This window comes from Anabrus simplex, chromosome 2, assembly GCF_040414725.1.
Source record: "Anabrus simplex isolate iqAnaSimp1 chromosome 2, ASM4041472v1, whole genome shotgun sequence".
Lineage (NCBI taxonomy): Eukaryota > Metazoa > Arthropoda > Insecta > Orthoptera > Tettigoniidae > Anabrus > Anabrus simplex.
In genome coordinates, this window is record NC_090266.1 from 1,103,822,043 (window position 1) to 1,103,845,020 (window position 22,978).

The window sequence follows — 22,978 nt, forward strand, 5'->3', positions numbered from 1 at the left end:
TTCCTAAATTAGCCTTTATCTCCTCATTCGGAGTACCTTCCTGCCATTGTTCCCACCTGTTTGTACCAGCAATCATTCTCGCTACTTTCATATCTGTTACTTCTAACTTAAAATAAGATATCCTGAGTCCACCCAGCTTTCGCTCTCGTAAAGCAAAGTAGGTCTGAAAACAGACCGATGTAAAGATAGTTTCGTCTGGGAGCTGACTTCCTTCTTACAGAATACTGCTGATCGCAACTGCGAGCTCACTGCATTAGCTTTACTACACCTTGATTCAATCTCACTTACTATATTACCATCCCCGGAGAACACACAACCTAAATACTTGAAATTATCGACATGTTCTAGCTTTGTATCACCAAACTGACATTCGATTCTGTTGAATTTCTTACCCACTGACCTCAATTTAGTCTTCGAGGGGCTAACTTTCATACCATACTCATTGCACCTATTTTCAAGTTCCAAGATATTAGATTGCAGGCTTTCGGCACAGTCTGCCATTAAGACCAAGTCGTCAGCATAGGCCACCCTTCCTGCCATTTTATACCTTTCAGCAGATGATCCATGTAAACTACGAACAGCAAAGGTGAAAGATTACAGCCTTGTCTAAATCCTGTAAGTACCCTGAACAAAGAACTCATTCTACCATCAATTCTCACTGAAGCCCAATTGTCAACATAAATGCCTTTGATTGATTTTAATAATCTATCTTTAATTCCATAGTCCCCCAGTTTGGCGAACATCTTTTCCCTCGGTACCCTGTCATATGCTTTCTCTAGATCTATGAAACATAAACACAACTGCCTATTCCTCACGTAGCATTTTTCAATTACCTGGCGCATACTGAAAATCTGATCCTGACAGCCTCTCTGGGGTCTGAAACCACACTGGTTTTCATCCATCTTCCTCTCAACGACTGATCGCACCCTCCCTTCTAAGATGCCAGTGAATACTTTGCCTGGTATACTAATCAATGAGATACCTCGATAGTTGTTGCAATCCTTCCTGTTCCCTTGCTTATAGATAGGTGCAATTACTGCTTTTGTCCAATCTGAAGGTACCTTGCTAACACTCCACGCTAATTTTACTACTCTATGAAGCCATTTCATCCCTGCCTTCCCACTGAACTGCACCATTTCAGGTCTATTTTCATTTATTCCTTCTGCCTTATGACAATGGAGTTTTTTTTACTATTCTTTCCACTTCCTCAAGCATAATTTCACCAACATCCTTTTCCTCCTCCCCATGAGCTTGACTGTTTACAACACCACCATGATGATTTCCTTTTACATCGAGAAGATGTTCAAAATATTCCCTCCACCTCTCCAGTGATTCCCTGGGATCTATTATGAGCTCACCTGAATTACTCAAAACACTGTTCATTTCCTTTTTCCCTCCCTTCCTAAGATTCTTTATTACTGTCCAGAAAGGTTTCCCTGCTGCTTGACCTAGCCTTTCCAGGTTATTACCAAAATCTTCCCATGGCTTCTTTTTGGATTCGACAACTATTTGTTTCACTCAGTTTCTTTCATCTGCGTACCAATCCCTGTCTGCCTTGGCCCTTGTTTGGAGCCATTTCTGATAAGCCTTCTTTTTACGTTTACAGGCTACTCTCACTTCATCATTCCACCTAGATGTTCGCCTTTTCCCATCTTTACACACAGTTGTTCCTAGGCATTCCTTTGCTGTTTCTATTACAGCATCCCTGTATGCCACCCATTCACTTTCTATATCCTGAACCTGCTTACTGTCTACTGTCCGAAACTTCTCACTAATCATATCCATGTACTTCTGTCTAATTTCCTCATCCTGGAGACTTTCTACCCTTATTCGTTTGCAGACAGATTTCACTTTCTCTACCCTAGGCCTAGAGATACTTAGTTCACTACAGATCAGATAGTGGTCTGTATCATCTAAAAATCCGCGAAAAACTCGTACATTCCTAACAGATTTCCTGAATTCAAAGTCTGTTTAGATATAGTCTATTATGGATCTGGTACACCTAGCCTCCCATGTGTAGCGGTGAATAGCCTTATGCTTGAAGAATGTATTCGTAACAACTAAACCCATACTAGCACAGAAGTCCAGCAAACACTTCCCATTCCCATTAGCTTCCATATCTTCCCCACATTTACCAATCACCCTTTCGTATCCTTCAGTTCTATTCCCAACTCTCGCATTGAAATCGCCCATTAGCACTATTCTATCCTTGCTCTTGACCCTGACCACGATGTCACTCAATGCTTCATAAAACTTGTCAACTTCATCCTCATCTGCACCCTCACATGGTGAATACACGGACACAATTCTTGTCCTAATTCCTCCAACTTCCAAATCTACCCACATCATTCGCTCATTTACGTGCCTAACAGAAACTATGTTGCGTGCAATGGTATTCCTGATAAAGAGCCCTACCCCAGACTCTGCCCTTCCCTTTCTAACACCCGTCAAGTACACTTTATAATCTCCTATCTCTTCCTCATTATCTCCCCTTACCCGAACATCACTTCCTCCTAGCACATCCAGATGCATCCTCTTTGCTTCTTTCTTCCATAAGCCCCATTAATATTGATATCTCCTCATCGAATTCCATTTCGTTCGCCAAGTTGTTTCCAAGGAGTCCCTCGCCTGTCAAATGGGAGTGGGACTCCATTACTCCCATAGGTCCGAGGCTTGCTTAAAGTGTTCTGAGCTCGGTAAATTCATGAAGCAGGATGCTGCCCTACTTGCACATAATCCAAGTGAGGATCTCTCCTCTAACCTGTATATATATATATTGACAAATATTTTTCTGATATTAATGTGTTACTTTTGGAATGGAAAGCCATGATGTTATAAGGAAATAATATATTACGCATTTAAGTGTTAATCAAAGCTATTTGCTTTACGTCGCACCGACACAGACATGTCTTATGGCGACGATGGGGTAGGAAAGGCCTAGTAATGGGAAGGAAGCGGCCGTGGCTTTAATTAAGGTACAGCCCCGGAATTTGCCTAGTATGAAAATGGGAAACCACGGAAAACCATCTTCATGGCTGCCGTCAGTGGGGTTCGAACCCACTATCTCTCGATTACTGGATACTGGCCTCACTTAAGCGATTGCAGCTATCGAGCTCGGTGTTAATCAAAGCCATGGTCGATTCCTTGCCACTCCTAGCTCTTACCTGCCACATCGTCCCCATAAGACCTATTTGTGTCGTTGCGACGTAAAGCAAATTAACATAAGTTCTTCAGTATGCATACATGTCTTCCATATTTTCGTTGCTTGGAAGCATATTTTTGGTAGTAATTCACGTATATATTCATTTCTTTGTTCAGAGATTTCCCAATAACCGGATTAGGTGGCTACGTGGTGCAGGTTGTGTAGCTGCAGACTGATATTGCGAAGATGATGGGTTGAATGGTGTCAGTAAGCATAGTCTATAATGTGGCGGATACACATTGTGTCAAATTTACGCGAAGTTAATCTACGTGTCTATGCATTCGATACCTATTTGTGAAATTCCCCTGCCCCCCTCCCATGGCACTTTACGCTCTTGAAAGGGCCTTGGCCTGCTCAGCACGAAGGCCTGCAGATTACCAGGGGTCGTGTGGTCAGCACGACGCATCCTCTCGGCCGTTATTCTGAGCTCTCGAGACCGGGGACGCCATATCACCATCAGATAGCTCCTCAATTCTAATCACGTAGGCTGAGTGGACCTCGAACCAGCCCTCAGGTCGAGAGAAAAAAACCTGTCCTGGCCGGGAATCGAACCCGGGGCCTCCGGGCGAGTGGCAGGTATGCTACCCCTACACCACGGGGCCGGCGAAATTCCCCTCCAACGGAATAGAATTTTCGATGTAGCAGATCATTGTTCAAATACCCGTTTTAAGCTGCCGTATGATACACGATTTAGCGGAGTGGTCAACATGCTGGCTTCGTAAAGTGTTGTGTACATGTTCAAATCTCCACTTAGCAATGCTTTAAAATCACTTTTACTACTTGTTGTTGTCTATAACTGTATTTTTTCACACGCCATTTTATTGATAATTTAAGTAATTCTGTTGTTTAATCGTAACGTCACTTTCTATGAGTAGCACAGACAGAAGGCATTCTCCATCCTTCATTTAAATCTCGAGTTTCTTATTCATAAAGAGGAATGGTGCTCCTACCAACCGCCACAGAAACACGCAATAGCGATTACAACCCTCCATATAGGGTTGGCGTCAGGAAGGGCTTCCGGCCGTAAAACAGGGCCAAATCTACATCTGCAGCGCAGTTCGCACACGCGACCCCACAGGTGTGAGAAAAGCGGTAGGAGAAGAAGAAGAAGAAGGAGAAGAAGAAGAAGAAGAAGAAGAAGAAAGAGGAATGGTGCCGATTTGTGATATCTATAGCGTGTATCGAATGTTTGGAAGTGCCTTGACTATTATCTATTATTTCACTTAAGTATTTTACCATCGGTGGATATATTTTCAAGTACGCGTGTGGGATGTTTATAGTGTGATTATGGCAGCGCCAATCCCTGAACGTAATAAAGTTTCTATCGATTCTGATGAAATTTCTCAGTGAATGAATACAGTTCTAAATGAAAGTGGCTGTGAAATAAATGACAATGTATCCAGTAAAGGTAGCTTTTTTTTTGCTAGGGGCTTTACGTCGCATCGACACAGATAGTTCTTATGGCGACGATGGGATAGGAAAGGCCTAGGAGTTGGAAGGAAGCGGCCGTGGCCTTAATTAAGGTACAGCCCCAGCATTTGCCTGGTGTGAAAATGGGAAACCACGGAAAACCATCTTCAGGGCTGCCGATAGTGGGATTCGAACCTACTATCTCCCGGATGCAAGCTCACAGCCACGCGCCTCTACTCGCCCGGTTAAAGGTAGTTTTGATGACAATTCGAGTGAAAGTAGTGTGCATGGTGAGGAGTTCGTAAACAAAAGTGACGTGTGTGTGCGACTTATTGGACCTGGACTCACCAACCGAATAATTCAGTAAGATTCCATGTCAGTGGTAAACGCGAAATCAATCCATTGGTTTCTGGACAGGTCCTAAAATGTGGTGCAATGTTAATCGTATTTAATCAATACTTGGGTGATGATTTCCGGATGCATATCGCAACCGAAATCAATAAGCATGCACGCAATACATTTTTGGCTGGCGGGGATTTTTTTGTTACAATGTGCTTTACGTCACACCGACACAGATGGGTCTCATGGGATAGGAAAGAGCTAGAAGTGGGAAGGAAGCGGCCGTGAGCTTAATTAAGGTCCAGACCCATAATTTGCCTTGTGTAAAAATGGGAATCCACGGAAAACCATCTTAAGGGCTGCTGATAGTGGGATTCGAACCCACTATCTCCCGAATGCAAGCCTACAGCTGCGCGATGCTAACCACAAGGCCAACTTGCTCGGTAGTGGGGGTTGTCGTAATACATGGAAGTATGTATCCGTACATGATATGAAGGCTTATTTTGCCCTCATAATAATGTCACGGAGTCTCAGACGGCAGCGCGTCGGCCTCTCACCGCTGGATACCGTGGTTCAAATCCCGGTCACTCCATGTGAGATTTGTGCTGCACAAAGCGGAGGCGGGAGAGGTTTTTCTCCGGGTACTCCGGTTTTCCCTGTCATCTTTCATTCCAGCAACACTCTCCATTCTCATTTCATAGCATCTATCGGTCATTAATAAAATCACTTTCGGAGTGGCGACCCCATCGTACTAATAGCCTATATATGATTCATTCATTTCATTCCTGACCCGGTCAATGACTGGAAAACAGGTTGTAGGTTTTCATTTTCAACAGTGTCACGGAATACGATGCCTAACCTAAACAGTTACTGTAGCACAAAGAAAGTTTTATAATCCCCCATCTTCGGTGATACAATTTCTAGGGATGGATTCAGAAACATTCCTAGATATGTACATTTTGGAAAGTGGAAGGCAATAACAAATTGAAGAACGTTAGTCCCATAATTTACGTGATTTTACAAGCCTTATAAAACGTATTTTTTCGAAGAAAGGAAAGTTTGATGGCATTTAGTGGCAGGTTTTCCTACATTCAGTTCAATCCTTTCATAGAGCTCGTTTTTGGCCTGCTGTACTGCATATTGTCTCAATTTCAAGACATACACTGGCAAAGAAGAGTCCATTTCCTGTGGAATTAGCCATGTTTCTTGTTAGTGAAAGAATTGCATTAGGTATGTGTTCTGGTTTCCTTGGTGAAGGGACAAACTTAGATGGATAATTGGTTCAGTTTTCCCCACCTGTTCCACGAATCACTGAAAAGGAAAAATTATTCTGTAGGAACTATGCGTCAAGACAGAAAATATATGCCATAGAAAATGAAGGCAGGAAAACTTGAAAGGGAACCTTCTTTCTGCTGAAGCAACTGTGTGTTGTCCGTAAAATGGAAGGGCAAGTAGAATGTAACAATGCCATCAACAATGCATGCTTTTTGCTATTTTGCTTTCCGTCGTACCGACACAGATAGGTCTTGTAGCGACGATGGGATAGGAGAGGCCTAGGAATGGGAAGGAAGCGGCCGTGGCCTTAATTAAGGTACAGCCCCAGCATTTGCCTGGTGTGAAAATCGGAAACCACGGAAAACCATCTTCAATGCTGCCGACAGTGGGGCTCGAACTCACTATCTCCCGGATTCAAGCTCACAGCAGCGCGCTCCTAACCGCACGGCAAACTAGCTCGGTAACAACAATGCATGACAAGCCTGAACACGAAGAAGTTGTGACTCAGAAACAGATACGGAATTCCATTCGTAATACAGCCCTGAAACCCAAACTAGTTGTGAATACAACAAACATACGGGTGGAGTGGTTCGATAAACAAGCTGTTTTCTTGTCATGTGAACGTACGCGAAGGGATGAAACGGCAGTGTGATTCACAGTCTAGTTAAACAAGGTGAAGCTCACTTCACACAGTTCCGAATTTGTTACAATCTGTTGGTATCCCAGCGAGATCTCATGTTGCAAGGGCATCAGCAGCAACCGAGTGTCCATTACGTCTGCAAATAACATTCTGGGCTCATTGCATTAAAAATATCTGCGGCATCGAATGTTAGGCCATCCTGGAATTAGTTAGTACTACAGCCAAATGGAAAAGATCAGAAACTGTTTACCAGTGAAGAAAGTGCCTTATTTCTCTTCATTTGGAATAATGTTTGGAAACATGCCGCACAAAGTAAAACTTTTGACCCCCTGAAATGTTGTAATCAGCAGTCAGTTTAGCCATATTAAAGCTACTTTTAAGTTAGAAAATGGAAAAAGTAGCAAACATTAAATATTCCAGTGTTCTGATCTTCCAGGACTGTCATCCCTTATTTTGCAATGAAATTAAGAAATATTCAGTGATACGGGTGAAGAAAGTTCAAAATAATTCGGACTTCAGTCGGCTGGAAAGTTTTGAAATACAAGAGATGGAAGAAAGAACAAGTTTCACAGACACCAACAAAGTTAAGATTTATGAAGGAAGATATTTTAAGGCAAATGTGAGAACTGTTCTTCCTGTAGCTCTTAAGCCTATGTATAATACAGTAAGTTAATAGAAGCAAATGCCAAGAAGTGTATCTTGGTATACTGTTACAATAAAGTAATCATGCATGTTCTTTGTATGTTTTCATCTCCTACTGGTATTTTGGAGGGAAAAATAAGCACCTCAGCAACCCAACAGGCACCGTAGTATCGGAAACTGTTTATCATTGCGATCAAAAATATAATTACTTTATTATAACGGAAATAATTCAAGTAGTGTGTTCTGCGTCAATCTCATACAGACACGTAAATACCGTAGACTATTTTTCATATCTCCAGTTCTCAACCCGGTATAAGAAATGTTTCTTTTCTAGTGGATTAACGTCGCACTATCATATCGAATGTTTTCGACGATGCAAGGATTGGATAGGGATAGTATTTGGAAGGAAGCGGCCATGGCCTTAATTAAGGTATAAACCAGTGTGAAAACGGGAAACCACGGAAAACCATATTTAGGGCTACAGACAGTGGGATTGGAACCCACCATCTCCCAAATAGAAGCTCACAGGTACGTGACCCTGACCAAACGGTCAATTCGGTGGATGGTATAAGAATATCAGGAACATCAACTAATCAACAGCTATCTAGCACCACTCCATTATTGTGTTTGTGTGTGTATTTGTTTAATAATATAAAAAAGGGCAGCAGAACAGCGCACAAACATCTTTATTACTTCTCACTCTAATACCATAGTTAAGTTCTTTCCATTAAGATATTTATGTTATTCTGGTGAGGCCGACATATAAGGGGCGATCAAAAATTTTCCGTTCGACGGCCGTGCAGTCCTGACTCGAGATGCCAATCAGGCAAAATCGCCGTGGGCATTGAGGCCCTCATCCCATCGACGCACCAATTTGAAGATCCCCGTGCGGTACAACACCGTGTCCAGCTCCTTGGCAGAATGGTCAGTGCACCCGTAATTGAGGAGAGACCAGAAATGAGAAAAATAATAGAAGAAGAACGGAAGAAACTTATATTCATTACGGAAAAATTCAGAGGACCCCGGGTTCGATTCTTGGCCGGGTCGGGGATTGTAACAGAGTATAGTTAATTCCTCTAGCTCGGGGATTGGGTTTTTGTGTTCACCATAATACTCGTTTTCATGTACACATATCATATCGTACTGCAAATCACCACACATACGCGCATTGGCGAATACATCCGTTCAATTGGGGTTTGCGCCGTAAAACTAGGATAAATCCATACAAAGTGCCGAGCCAAAATAATTAGGGAGAGGCCAGGTATAAGAATAGAAAAGGAAGGTGAAGAAGAAGAAGAAACATATTCATTAGGGAAAAACGTAAAACGTCATGTTTTTTTACTTTTAAATGTTTAACACCCTCTTAACATAAGTATTATGCATATTTCTGAGACTTACCTTAAGTGAAATGCTTCTCTAGATCTGATAATAGATTTTGCCAGTAACTTCTCACTAATGTGGCCCTGCTTCGAATATTGGCCAAAACATGTGAGAATTTCGAAGTGAAAAGTAATATTTCAGTGGTACAGATTCAATATGAGACTATAGATCTCATGGTCTAGAAATGTCCAGCCTTCTTTGCTGACATTTTCATATTAATGGGTATCGTCATGTAGAGATATAAAGGTCTCTGACTGCATTACAAATACAATACTGCACTTCGTATCTAACAGGAAGTAAACATTCTCTTTATTCTGACTGTGTAATGCCAGGAGTAAACTATACACTTCCACAACAGTCTATGGCAGGGCCATCCAGCTATTGCGCTCCGAGAGCGCGCCCGCGCTCGGGGAGCACTGGGCAGTCAGACTAGCGCTCCTTCCCCTACCACCACTACCGTGTGGCAGCGAGGAGACCTGAGACAGGCGATGTTCGGACCGCGCTAACTAGATACGTACGTACAGTCGTGCGTCCGACGGCTTTTGTGGGTTTGTTGACATCATATTGATAGGGCTGTTTTGCCATAACAAATATACCGCATAAACAAATCGAAAGGTACTCCGATGTATGGAATATGCAGGAAACGAAATCAAGTGTTAAGTAAAGAATACAGTAATGCGATTTATTCAAAACTGAAATTTGAACATACCTGAGAGGAAAATTCAACAAAATTTTACCAATATTATACCAATATTCTTAAACAATTACGCGAGTTTCTATCGCTCATCGTTGCACGGTGTTTACTTTTGGTAAGCTTAAGAACCGAAAATAAACGCTCACAAATGTACGTTGAGCCGAACATTGATAGAACTTTACATGCATGTTTATATAAAAGGGGGAATTCTTCTTGCGGAAAGCCACTATAAAATTCTTCCAAACTTCGTGACATTAGAAAGCGGTCTTTAAGACGAACATTGCACTGCAGTTCAAGTTACTCTAATTGAAATAGCTGTGGAGCACTGTCTGCACCAAGAGAAAATGTTCGAACAATTGCATCTAACACCGTTTGGGGTTCTGATAATTCTGAAATTCTCTTTTCAAACTCTTCTTGTAATTGGCGAATTGCCTGCAAGTACTCATCAATGTCGACACCTTATTTCACTACTTCAACCAATGGAAAATGTCCTGTGTTCCTTGCACGCAACTGGTTTTCTCACAAAATCAATTTTTATTTGAACTTTTGAATTTCTTCCACCAAATAGCAGATATTGTGCTTTTCGCCCTGAAGCGATTTTTTTTTTTTTTTTGCTATTGGCTTTACGTCGCACCAACACAGATATGTCTTTATGGCAACGATGGGGCAGGAAAGGGCTAGGACTGGGAAGGAAGCGGCCGTGGCCTTAATTAAGGTACAGCTCCAACATTTGTGTGAAAATGGGAAACCACGGAAAACAATCTTCAGGGCTATCAACAGAGGGGTTCGAACCTACTATCTCCCGAATACTGGATACTGGTCGCACTTAAGCGACTGCAGCTATCGAGCTCGGTAAGCGAAGTGTTCAAGGTATTCAGATGGACAGTAATGTCACTTAAAAAGGCCCAGTCCGCCACCCACTTAGGATTACGCAAAGTAATTTCGGGCCGCCGTTTCATGTCATAAAAGGTATCTGTTGCATTCCGCAAGCAAAAAACTCGATGAAGCACCTTCGCCTTGCTCAGCCATCTTACTTCTGCATTGTACGGGATATCCGGATACTCCACTTCGATGTCATCCAAGAACTCTTTGACTTTTTTTTTTGTTGCTATTTGCTTTACGTCAAACTGACACAGGTAGGTCTTATGGCGACGATGGGACAAGAAAGGCCCAGGAATGGGAAGGAAGCGGCCGTGGCCTTTAAGGTACTAATTAAGGTTCAGCCCCAGCATTTGCCCGGTGTGAAAATGGGAAACTACGGAAAACCATCTTCAGGGCTGCCAACAGTGGGCTTCGAACCCACTATCTCTCGAATGCCAGCTCACAGCTGTGCGCCCCTAAGTGCACGGCCAACTCGCCCGGTACTCTTTGAATTGACGGTGCGTGAGTCCATGGGATCGAATACAATTTACCACTCGCACAACTGTTCCGATTACGTCTTTAAGTTTGGCGACTTTTGCACAGATTACCTCCCGGTGTATCAAGCACTGGATCGCCGCCATTAGGGTAGTACCGCTCTCAGTCATTTTTAATTTTACATAGCTGAGGAGCCCCGTACGTAGACTACGTAATGCAGGAGCTCCACCCGTCGTTACACTCGTGAACCGCTCCCATTTTAATCCCATTGACTCAAAAACACACTCCACTGCTTTGAAAATATCGAAACCGGTAGTGGTGTCTTTGAGAGCTACCAAGTCTAGGAAATCCTCGGTGAGCCGAATATCGTCATCCACCCTCGAATGAAAATCACGATCTGAGCTGTGTCCCGCAATGTAGGTTGATTCATCGAGGGCGATGGAAAAGGATACAAAATTTGCTGAATTCTCCATTAATTGTTGTTCCATATCAACGGCCATATTGTCTATTCTGCGAGGTACAGTGTGAGGAGAAAGAGAGATTTTGTGAAATTTCTCAACTAGCTCCATAGGACAAATACATGCCGCCGCGTCCATTAGGCACTCCTTGATTACATTCTCTTCCGCGAAGGGTTTCCGAGCTTTGGCAATTTGCGACGAACATTTGTAGCTTGTTCGTAAAGTGGGTCCACCAACCTCGCTCTCCTCAATCTCCTGTCAGACAAAAATACGGCCAGTCACAACTTTAGTGTTCTTCAGATAATTCAATCATTTATTTATTCCCGTTTGTAAACAAGCATTTAAAAATTAAAACAATAATATCTACAGAACAGTGCTGCTTGATATTTTCTTTCAATTCTTCCAACTTCGATTAGCGACTGGCGTCTGTCAAATCACCGTAATAATCCCTGTGGTTGGCACTGTAATGCCGTTACAAATTGTGTTTTTTTAAACATAAAATCTCAGTGGCACACTAAAAAATCGGCTGCTCTCTTCGGCCCGGCGGGCAGACCGCTCGCTCAGCTAGCCAAGCTCCTCCCACCACTACAAACTACCTTCCCTCAAAGCGCTCGGAGCGCTGGCTTGGAGCGCGGCCAGAGCGCTAGCGCTCGGGGAGCGCTGTTTGGATGGCCCTGGTCTATGGTCATGATATAGAGGCTAACATAGTAAACAACGAGCTCGATAGCTGCAGTCGCTTAAGTGCGGCCAGTATCCAGTAATCGAGAGATAGTATGTTCGAACCCCACTGTCGGCAGCCCTGAAGATGGTTTTCCGTGGTTTCCCATTTTCACACCAGGCAAATGCTGGGACTGTACCTTAATTAAGGCCACGGCCGCTTCCTTTCCATTCCTAGGTCTTTCCCATCCCATCGTCGCCATAAGACATACCTGTGTCGGTGCGACGTAAAGCAAGTAGCAAGAAAGAATAAAGAATACAGTAAACCCCCTATCCTGTTGGAGTTATTTCTGGGTTCGATTTTTGGCTTGGTTATGAACTTCCGTTCGTTTAAGGCAGGGTCTCTCAAACGCCCAAAATCTCACGCGTGCAAACTGAGGCGCAGAGTTCCTGAGCATAGTACATCGGTGCCACTCGGCTCGGCTCAGACCAACGCTTCGTCTCTGGGCTACTCGGCTAAGCTCGGCTCAACTCGGCTCGGATTTGGAGCGCTACGAAGCAAGTGAGGAAGAGGGAGACAGCGGAGCGAGGGAGACAGGCGTGGGGAAAGAGAGAGACAGCGCTATTGCTCCAAATCGAGGAGCGGGGTCTGCACTCTGGTCAACCAAGCGAAGTCGTCTTTTGCAGCGTGCATAGCGCAATTCACTTTTGCATGCACCCTGAGAGACCCCGGTTTAAGGTGTTGGCACGGGGAGGATTCAGCCTCGGCCAATGTAGGATAAGTGTAGTTTAAAGATCCACAGTTACTGTAACTATTCCAGAAAAGTTATTCCATGAATTTTAATTTCAAGTGTGGATGAAGGCCAGAATACAATCTAATATGTAGGCCGCGATTTCTTCCTTCCTAAATTCTTGCCAAATATATGGATTATAAAATTGTAAATTATTGTACAAACCCGATCTAAGGTAGAATACCGAAGAATTACTTCAGCAATGTGTATAAAGTGTGCATTTACTATCTTTTAAAGTTTTCTATTAATTTATCACTACCTATTAAACATAAATTGACTTTGTGTTGGTAAATTAAATCGTAAAACATAGTCTCAGACACTGTTGGATTTATTAGTAATACTGAAAATAGTTATGATGAAGCATTGTATGTGCGCGAGGGGGGGGGGGGGGGTCAATATATTGCTTGCAATGCATAAATAGACAAATTAATTAAAAACTTGTGACACAACAGCGATATTCCACTCGAAACCACCGTTTACTGAATGCGAATTTGCAGCTACCCGACCTTAAACGAGTGGCCAACTCGCTCGGTTTCCATTTACTCGAAAAATCGCTCAACATACCAGACAGAATCTATGCACGTTGCTGATTAATTATTATGCCTCATGCAGGATTCAATGATGATTTATCAACAGCACAACCGGAAAAATTGTGTAGTGGTTAGCGTGATTGGCTGCCACCCATGGTGGCCCGGGTTCGGTTCCCGGCTCTGGCACAAAATTTGAAAAGTGGTATGAGGGCTGGAACGGGGTCCACTCAGCCTCGGGAGGTCAACTGTGTAGAGTTGGTGTTGATTCCCACCTCAACCATCCTCGAAGTGGTTTTCTGTGGTTACCCACTTCTCCTTTAGGCAAATGCAGCAATGGTACCTAACTTAAGGCCACGGTCGCTTCCTTCTCCCTTCTTTACCAATCCCTTCCAATGTTCCTCCTCGTCACCAGTTGTATCCCCAACCCAAAGTCTCACGCTCCAGGACGCTGCCCTAAAGGCGGTAGAGGTGGGATCCCTCGCTGAGTCTGAGGAAAGACCAACCCTGGAGGGTAAGCAGAGTAGAAAATTAAAATTTACACATTGGTCAGTAGTTCATTGTAATTGCACAGTTATAGTTTACACTGGCTGTTGTACACATCATTGACTTCTTGGTTGTTATAACTGCAGAGAGCGTAACCTTATCATCCCTTCAGCAGCGAGTCGCAGCGAAAGAGACAGAGTACATCTCAATTAGCAACAAAAAGTAAGTGTGTGTGTGTGTGTTTGTGTGTGTGTGTAGTTGCAGTTGTTGATTATCATCGCCAATTAACTCGATAGTTTGTGAAAAAATTTACTAATCGCGAACTTATCCAGTATTATTTCTCGCACGGAATAAAACGCCGCGTGAAACATAAGATATTGAACATTATATTTTCATATCTTTTATCCCTCTAGTGCCCTGCGTTATATATGTGTAACATTGGGAATTTAGTATCTTCCTGTTGCTATGAAACATGTCCGCCGCTAATGCCCACTGTGACAGATCAGTAACAATACATACCATGCAATTTTCAATTATGCATAGAATCTTTATAGAACATTCACATTTATATCATTCTGAATGAAGATAATGGTTTTCCTATGGAGACCTATCCTGGGCACTAGAGGGATGTGTGCAGTTATTGGATACAGTTAATATTAACGTAGAACTATTGGCACTTTGTGCTTTGGCCCCCGTGGTAGTACTGCGTTGCTGTATACCAACCAAATACTATATAGCAGGGCCTCTCAGAATGCATGCACCAGTGCATTGCGCGGTGCACGGTGCAAAAGACCAGAGTGCAGATCCCAACTCCTCGATTTGGAGCAATAGCGCTGTCTCTCTCTTTCCCCTCGCCTGTCTCGCTCGCTCCGCCTGTCTCCCTCTTCCTCACTTGCTCCGTAGCGCTCCAAATTCAAGCCAAGTTGAGCCAAGTGGGACCGATGCAATGTGCACAGGACCTCTGCGCCTCAGTTTGCACTCGCGCGATTTTGGGCGTTTGAGAGGCCCTGCTACATAGCGAAGTGCGTAATCCAGCTATCCCTGAAATTGGAAATAAGGAACAGACACGCATAAATTGAACTGAACCCACTTTCGCCTTGGGTGTATCTAATCCGAGATAAAAGCCATGTATGAGGCAAGGATTTAAAAGTGAAAAGAAAAATTAAAATTTGATTTATGTAGGTAAAATCTCGATCATATTATGCTAGAGAAGTATGACGAGGGAATGGGAGACGATGGGGACGAAGAAGAGGATAAGGTAAGAGTAAGGCGGAGCTACATTTTAATCCATGTGACTTATCCTGTAAGGAAATAATCTTATGATTATTCTGCTCTTCATCCAGGATGGTCTTAGTCCACAGCTGTGTAAATATCCATCCAACTTCGTTTAATGATGCCTTCTCAACGTTTCCGGGGAGTGATGACTACTTGCGAACTGAAACTATGACACCTAATTGCATTCTCTCCTGCACTCCGTATCTGGCTTTCCTTGAGATGATTGGAGGCTACCCTTGAGAACTTGTCCTGTAATTTGGAGTTTATGGACAGTCTCTACCGAGTTAATGGAGCCAATATACATTAGCGTGACCAGCGAAGAGCGCAGCACTTTCTGGGTTAATGGATTCTGGCCAGTCACTCCACAGTATCTAACGTGGTTTGTTGTTGTTTGAGTCATCAGTCCATAGACTGGTTTGATGCAGCTCTCCATGCCACCCTATCCTGTGCTAACCTTTTCATTTCTACGTAACTATTGCATCCTACATCTGCTCTAATCTGCTTGTCATATTCATATCTTGGTCTACCCCTACCGTTCTTACCCCCTACACTTCCTTCAAAAACCAACTGAACAAGTCCTGGGTGTCTTAAGATGTGTCCTATCATTCTATCTCTTCTTCTGGTCAAATTTAGCCAAATCGATCTCCTCTCACCAATTCGATTCAGTATCTCTTCATTCGTGATTCGATCTATCCATCTCATCTTCAGCATTCTTCTGTAACACCACATTTCAAAAGCTTCTATTCTCTTTCTTTCTGAGCCAGTTATCGTCCATGTTTCACTTCCATACAATGCCACGCTCCACACGAAAGTCTTCAAAAACATCTTTCTAATTCCGATATCAATGTTTGAAGTGAGCAAATTTCTTTTCTTAAGAAAGCTCTTCCTTGCTTGTGCTAGTCTGCATTTTATGTCCTCCTTACTTCTGCCATCGTTAGTTATTTTACTACCCAAGTAACAATATTCACCTACTTCCTTTAAGACTTCATTTCCTAATCTAATATTTCCTGCATCACCTGCCTTCGTTCGACTGCACTCCATTACTTTTGGTTTGGACTTATTTATTTTCATCTTGTACTCCTTACCCAAGACTTCATCCATACCATTCAGCAACTTCTCGAGATCTTCTGCAGTCTCAGTGTATTTTGGATATTGAAACTGAGGCTAGTTTGTATGTTTTACCTGTTCTCAATTAATGATTTAACTTATATGTTTTGCTTGAGATTACAATTGGAAGTAATTTAGCCGTCGTTAGTGTTCATGCCTGCTGCCCCACATTCTTAGAGCAATTCTTCTTTCGTTGTCTGGAGTGCACATGTTCCGAATAAAGAGGTGACAATGTAAATCATGGCTTACTATGGAAAAAATACTCATACTTAAATAATGAAGAGTTATACGATATGGCACTGATGGTAGGAGAATTTAAGACTTGTGTTACAAACTTGTGGTGAAATGAAACGGTATATGGCTTTAAGTGCCGGTAGTGTCCGAGGACAATTTCGGCTCGCCAGATGCAGGTTTTTAGGTTTGAAGCCCGTAGACGACCTGCGCGTCGTGATGAGGATGAATTGATGATGAAGACGGCACATACACCCAGCCCCTGTGCTTGCGAAATTAACCAATTATGGTTAAATTTTCCTACTCGGCTGGGAATCGAACCCGGGGCCCCTGTGATCAAAGGCCAGCACGCCAACCATTTAGCCATGGACCCGGGCAAACATGTGGTAATATCTTAATTCAGTTAGTATTTTTGTCGAGCCAAATGGCTGAGATTATAGAGCAGCGACTTTCTGAACTCACGTTGGTGGATTTGATACCGGCGCAGTGTGGTGGTGTTTCTGTATTTCTAAATTTCAGTACTCACCTTATTCATCAGTTGACTTCACATTTTATCTTGGCTGTGACCAGAGGCGGATCAAGGGAGGCGCTAAGGGGGGCTTTAGCCCCCCTCCCACCCAAGGCATTGAAATGAAGTGAATTGAAATGGCGTATGGCTTTTAGTGTCGGAAGTGTCGGAGAACATGTTCGGCTCGCCAGGTGCAGGTCTTTTGATTTGACTCCCGTAGGCGACCTGTGCGTCGTGATGAGGATGACATGAAGATGAAGACGACACATAAACCCAGCCCCCGTGCCAGCGAAATTAACCATTGATGGTTAAAATTACCAACCATGCCGGGAATCGAACCCGGGAATCCTGAGACGAAAGGCCAGCACGCTAACCATTTATTTGTGGAGCCGGACACACATGGCATTGATTTTAAATGAGCAACATCTGATATTTTACACATACTGCTCAGATTCGACAAACTTGGCCATTTTCGGTCCCTATATACTGCTTAAGTTATCAACTGAACTTGTGCATTACAAAAAACTCTGATATTAGGCGAATTAATAATATGTTAGGTATTTTCTCATCAGTGACAACATGACAACATTTTGCTTTGCTTCTGCGAAGAGAATGTCTAATATTAGTGAACCTAACATCAGTGAGTCAAAAAAGACCAAGTTGAAAGTATTTTGTTCTACTCATTGGGTAGAAAGAACGATAGCTCATTGTATTTCAGGATCTAATGTTGCATGTTGTAAGGCTTCTTGAAGAAACAGAAGAAGATCCAGATCGTGAGACTTTAAGTAAAGCTGTTGCCTCAGACGCGACTTTGAGAAGAAGTGAATTTATCATTGGTTTGGAAGCAGCTATTCTCTCTTTGGCCCACACTATGAAACTAAGGAAGTTCATGCAAGATCCTAATCAATATTTATCATCAGCATTGTCATGAATTGGCACAGTAATAAGGAGTTTGATTTGAATATATTGAGAAAAAATACCGATGAAATGTGTAAAGGCGTTGTTATTGCAGCAAGTGTCATGGTTGCTTCAGTGGGTGAAGAAATCTGTCTTCCACGTATTTGTGGCAGCCAAACTCAAAGATTGAACGTGTCAGCTAAGGATCATGAGGAATACTTCAGGAAGGTAACACACTATCCTTGCCTTTTGTTGATCACTTAAATAATCCTATTGTGATGATAACATAGTGATTCCTTTAGAAAAGGTTATTTCCACTAATTATTCTTAAGTTTTAGTAGACCAAATTATTAAAGCTATGCTATTTGTTTTACGTCGCACCGACACAGATAGGTCTTATGGCGGCGATGGAACAGGAAAGGCCTAGGAATGGGAAGGAAGCAGCCGAGGCCTTAATTAAGGTACAGCCCCAGTATTTTCCTGGTTTGAAAATGGGAAACCACGGAAAACCATCTTCAGGGCTGCCGACAGTGGGGTTCAAACCCACTATCTCCCGGATGCGAGCTCACAGCTGCACTACCCTGACAGCACGGCCAACTCACCCGGTAATTATTAAAGCAGCAGATAAATATGAAACATATTGCACAGAACCAAGTGCTGAATTAAGAGCAGAAATATCACAATGGAGAGATAATTGGACGACATCACATCCAGAGGAAAATAGAAGGCCATAAATTTGCATATATTAGCTCTGTGTAATGAAGACTTTTTCTCCAATATTAGACTGTTGCTACAAATATCTTCCACCCTGCCAGTCATTTTTTAGCTTTGATTGATGTGAGCTTCGAATACGTAACTGTGCATAGTAAAGTTGATTTAGTACTTCAAACGTTATTTGATGGAATTTTGTTGTCAAATATATATTAATAAATTACCTTAACTAGCGTTCACTATACTGTAAAAATTTACTTAAAATAAATTTGGTAAATGTAATCAAGTATGAAAGTTAAATATACCAATTACTCGTTTCCGCTTTGTGTTTTTTTTAAGTTAGCCCCTCGCTTCAAGGAATCCTGGATCTTCAGTTAGTGCCAGGTTTATGAATAGTGGGAGCCTTTACCTTCCACTCCTCCATAGGCCTTCATTGCCTATAAGGAGAAAGATTAGTTTTGCTTCACATTCCTTTCGCCGCCACTCAAGTGTCTTCCTTCTTATAGAGAAACCCATCACAGCTGCTCAGGTGAAATTACATTATTCCTGCATTCTGAACTTGAAGCAACCAGACCCGAATCCCAGGGTCACCTACATCCTCACTCATAAATTCGTTTAGATGTATTTCAGTATTATATAAATCCTTTGATTGTAAAGGTGCACACATTGCTTAGTTTCAGGTGTTTTGTATTCGAGGTTCAACATGCTGCTGTCTGTGACCTAATTCAACTCCTCACGTCCTGTGTTCACACCAAGCGTTTACCCTCATTTCATATCCAGAATCCAAGTAACTGCTATACTATTGTCGTCTATGTCAACATATTTCTCCCATTTCTCAAACACTGACCATGCTATTGCTGTAAGGAATTACTCTCATTGGCAAAATTCATATGGCGCAAGAGAAGACAAATGCAGAATCAACCGTCCTTTTTTCTCACCAATAAATTAATTCTCTTCTTTCTAGACATCCCTCTTCAGTTGTTTCATAAAAACGGGGATCATTATTTATGCTTTCCCGTCTGTTTCATATGGAAAGACAATATGAAACCAAATTGTGTCAGGAATAATTTGCCTTTAGAAGAAATGTTGGTACGCGCGAAGCAGTGAGCTGAGAAGAACGAACTGAAAATAGTAAGTCAATGTGTATAGCAATTGTGATCTGGGAAAGGCGTTTAGTAACGTTTATTTGTCCACTAAGTAATATTATTTAGATGATAGGAACCATTTATTTATTTATTTATTTATTTATTTATTTATTTATTTATTTATTTATTTATTTATAACTAAAACTGTTTTCGCCAAAATGACTTCGTATCACTAATAATAGATTTATGTACTTATGTTACAAAATAAAATCATTTATAAAGTTAGGATTAATAAAAATTGACGATTGTCGTGCAATTCATACAAATTACTTTATAAACACATTAATCTCTTGAACGCGGTTTAATTCATTATTCAATAGTCGATATTCTTTCTTTAATCAATCATGATTGTTCCCCTCGAATCGAAAGGTATACTACGAGTCACTTTAGACCGTTGATCTAAAATTTATCTAAAGAGTGTGGTGTAGGGTAAAGGGAGGTATGTTCATGATACAAGTAAGTTCGTGATAAATCTTTTAATAAGTTCCATATGTCCGCTAGGGTGCCATGAAGACAAACGCTAGACACATTTGTTGAGAACTCAGGGAACTACTAGTAAATTTGGAGCGCTTTGTCTGCAATAGGGATGTTCATGATACTTTGTATCAAGAATATACAGTACATTCATGATTAGAATTCATTACAGGTAGGGCCTCATCATCATAGACGCGCAGGTCGCCTATACGGCATCAACTCGAAAGACTTGCATCAGGCCTTTTCGGAGGCCACGCGCCATATATACTGTAAAGAGCATTGAAGGGCAACTTCCCTATTATCATTCGTTTAAATTCTAGGGATTTCTCCCTGGTACAAATGTTCAACTTTAGTGATAAGAACCGAGAAATATGACAGAAATGAGAAACAACTATCCAGAAAGAGGTGAGGCAGATTTGCATTTTGTCCTCTCTTATCTGTGACAGGTAGAACGGCCATCAGAGTGCATTAGTGTTGTTCGTGTTTAGTGTTACCAGGCCTGGTAGGGTATATAAGGGGCGTGTGCATCTTACATGTAGGCATCTTTCTACTTCTGCCTATGTGGTTTTGTCCTGACCCTTACTACCTGATTACACCGCTATTGATACTGCACCCATAAGCGAATTTACCTAATTAATTTACAAAATTAAAAGTCGAATATTTCGCATATGCAAAACTACAGTTGGCTGTGAACTAGCAGTCACAAAGGAACTTTCTGGCGCCGGTGTGACGGCAAGTAGAATCCTCGAAACTCTTCTTAGAGCACGACCAACTTGTAAACCGCCCTGAGTACTCCTTCCAATAAATTTTATGATACCGCCTAGGAGTGGCGACTTTCTGTTGGTTCTCACGAGAAAAGCACGCGTTGAGGCCTGACCTACTTAGCTAGGACAAAGGGGACAACGACAATACCCGCCAACTCTTGGGAGGAAATGGAAGCACCCACGCTACGAAGAGCGCGAAAGTCTCAGCCAATCACAAAATTCTAAATTTGAATGAACTGTCATAGCGGGAATCTACAGTCAGTATTTCGCTATCTGAAGCCCGGTGTGGTGGTGAAAAACAGTGTCCTGACTTCTTTATAATATTTGGAAATTTATCAGTGCGAATCTGTGGTTAATTAGTGCCTAATTAATAAAATTTAACTCCACACGGAGGGGTAATAGTGTCCAGGAGAATGAAGTGTCATGGCGGGATGGAGCCATTCACCGGAAGAAAATAACACCAGTGACGCGCGCCGTCGTGTGGATTATCCTGTGATCATTTCCCACGACGCAATATTACATGTAAGTCAGACAAAAATTAGGAAGTTTTGTACATAAATTTTGAAAACTTTAACCTACGGATGTACGATAAAGCGCTCCCGAGGGCTAGATCACTACGCCACATCCCTTCCACAGAACTATTTTCAAGGTGGGGGGAGAACTCTTTACAAAACCCAGCGACCAGGGGGTTGAATTCTCAGTGTTTCTTCAGATTCTCAGTGATTCTGTAGTAGTCTCAGTGATTCTTGAGCATTCTCAGTAAAACTTCAGATTGACAGTGTGAATCAGAGCGACAGTGTGACAGAGGTGACAGCTAATTCAGTTAGTCAGCTTTACTTTTGGCTGGTAGGAAAGCGAGTAGAGACACTTGTAGGCATTTTGAGAAAGCCTTGTGTTATTTTACTTGGGAGAGTAACATTTCAGAAATGAACACTTTAACAGACTTTTACTATTTATGCAGAAATAACAGGCAAGAGCTACACTTTCAACACTTGGCTTAAATGAACTCACATCACGAGTCGAGAGGAACAAGTCCATGTTTTCAGCATAATTACATAAAACCTCTCTAACCCACGGGTGGTTTCACATTTGTTATCAGCATAAACTTCTCCACAACATTTGAAACTTTATTTTAGCTTGCTTTTACCACTTAATAAACTGTTTGGCAAGCGAGGTGTTTACGGGGAGAGACTAGTAAAGGCAGACAGGGAGGAGAATGACTTTTCTTTAATGAAGGCCGCAGTGGTAGACCTTGAGCAAACAGTTATGTTCCGTTGGGGTTAATGTTCGGTAAGCTCTAGGTAAACAAAGCTGAGAGACCATAGTGCAGACCAACAGGTGATTTTCAGGTAGATAGCGGAGACGACCGGCCAATTTCAAGATCAGGGGTCTACAGTGCTATCGTCTAACCTTCACTGGAGTGCGAGAAATGCGAGTGTTTTATGTTAATGTAAGCGTGTGTTACGGCATGACAAAAATGTGTCGAAGTTGCGTGTGTGAAAATTTGGAATACCACAGCAGCATCAAGATGGTATTCTAATTCACCATGACCGAGTCCGGAGGGTGAGCCAGCATGCCTCCATCACCAGGTATGAGCATCAATAAATAATGTAAATAAATATGTAGGGCCGTGACTAATCGATGATCAAAATGTAGCTTAGAGTATTAGGTAGGATTGTAAATAATTCACAGTTTTATAATACTACTATAATAATAATAATAATAATAATAATAATAATAATAATAATAATAATAATAATAATAATAATAATAATAATGATAATGTCGCACTTTTCAGCTAGGGTTATTTGTGCATTTCGTTTAGATAGATGTTGTTTTGCGTGTTGTCATGGATTATTTCTGTAGTATGTCACTTTGACAGTTTACGAAGCTATGTTATTTGATCTATGAGTGTAACGCCGATTTATTTATAATTATATTCATCATGTTATCATATCGTTGGTTTTGGGTCATATTTTTGTTGGAGTTTTGATCTTGTAGACGCCGCC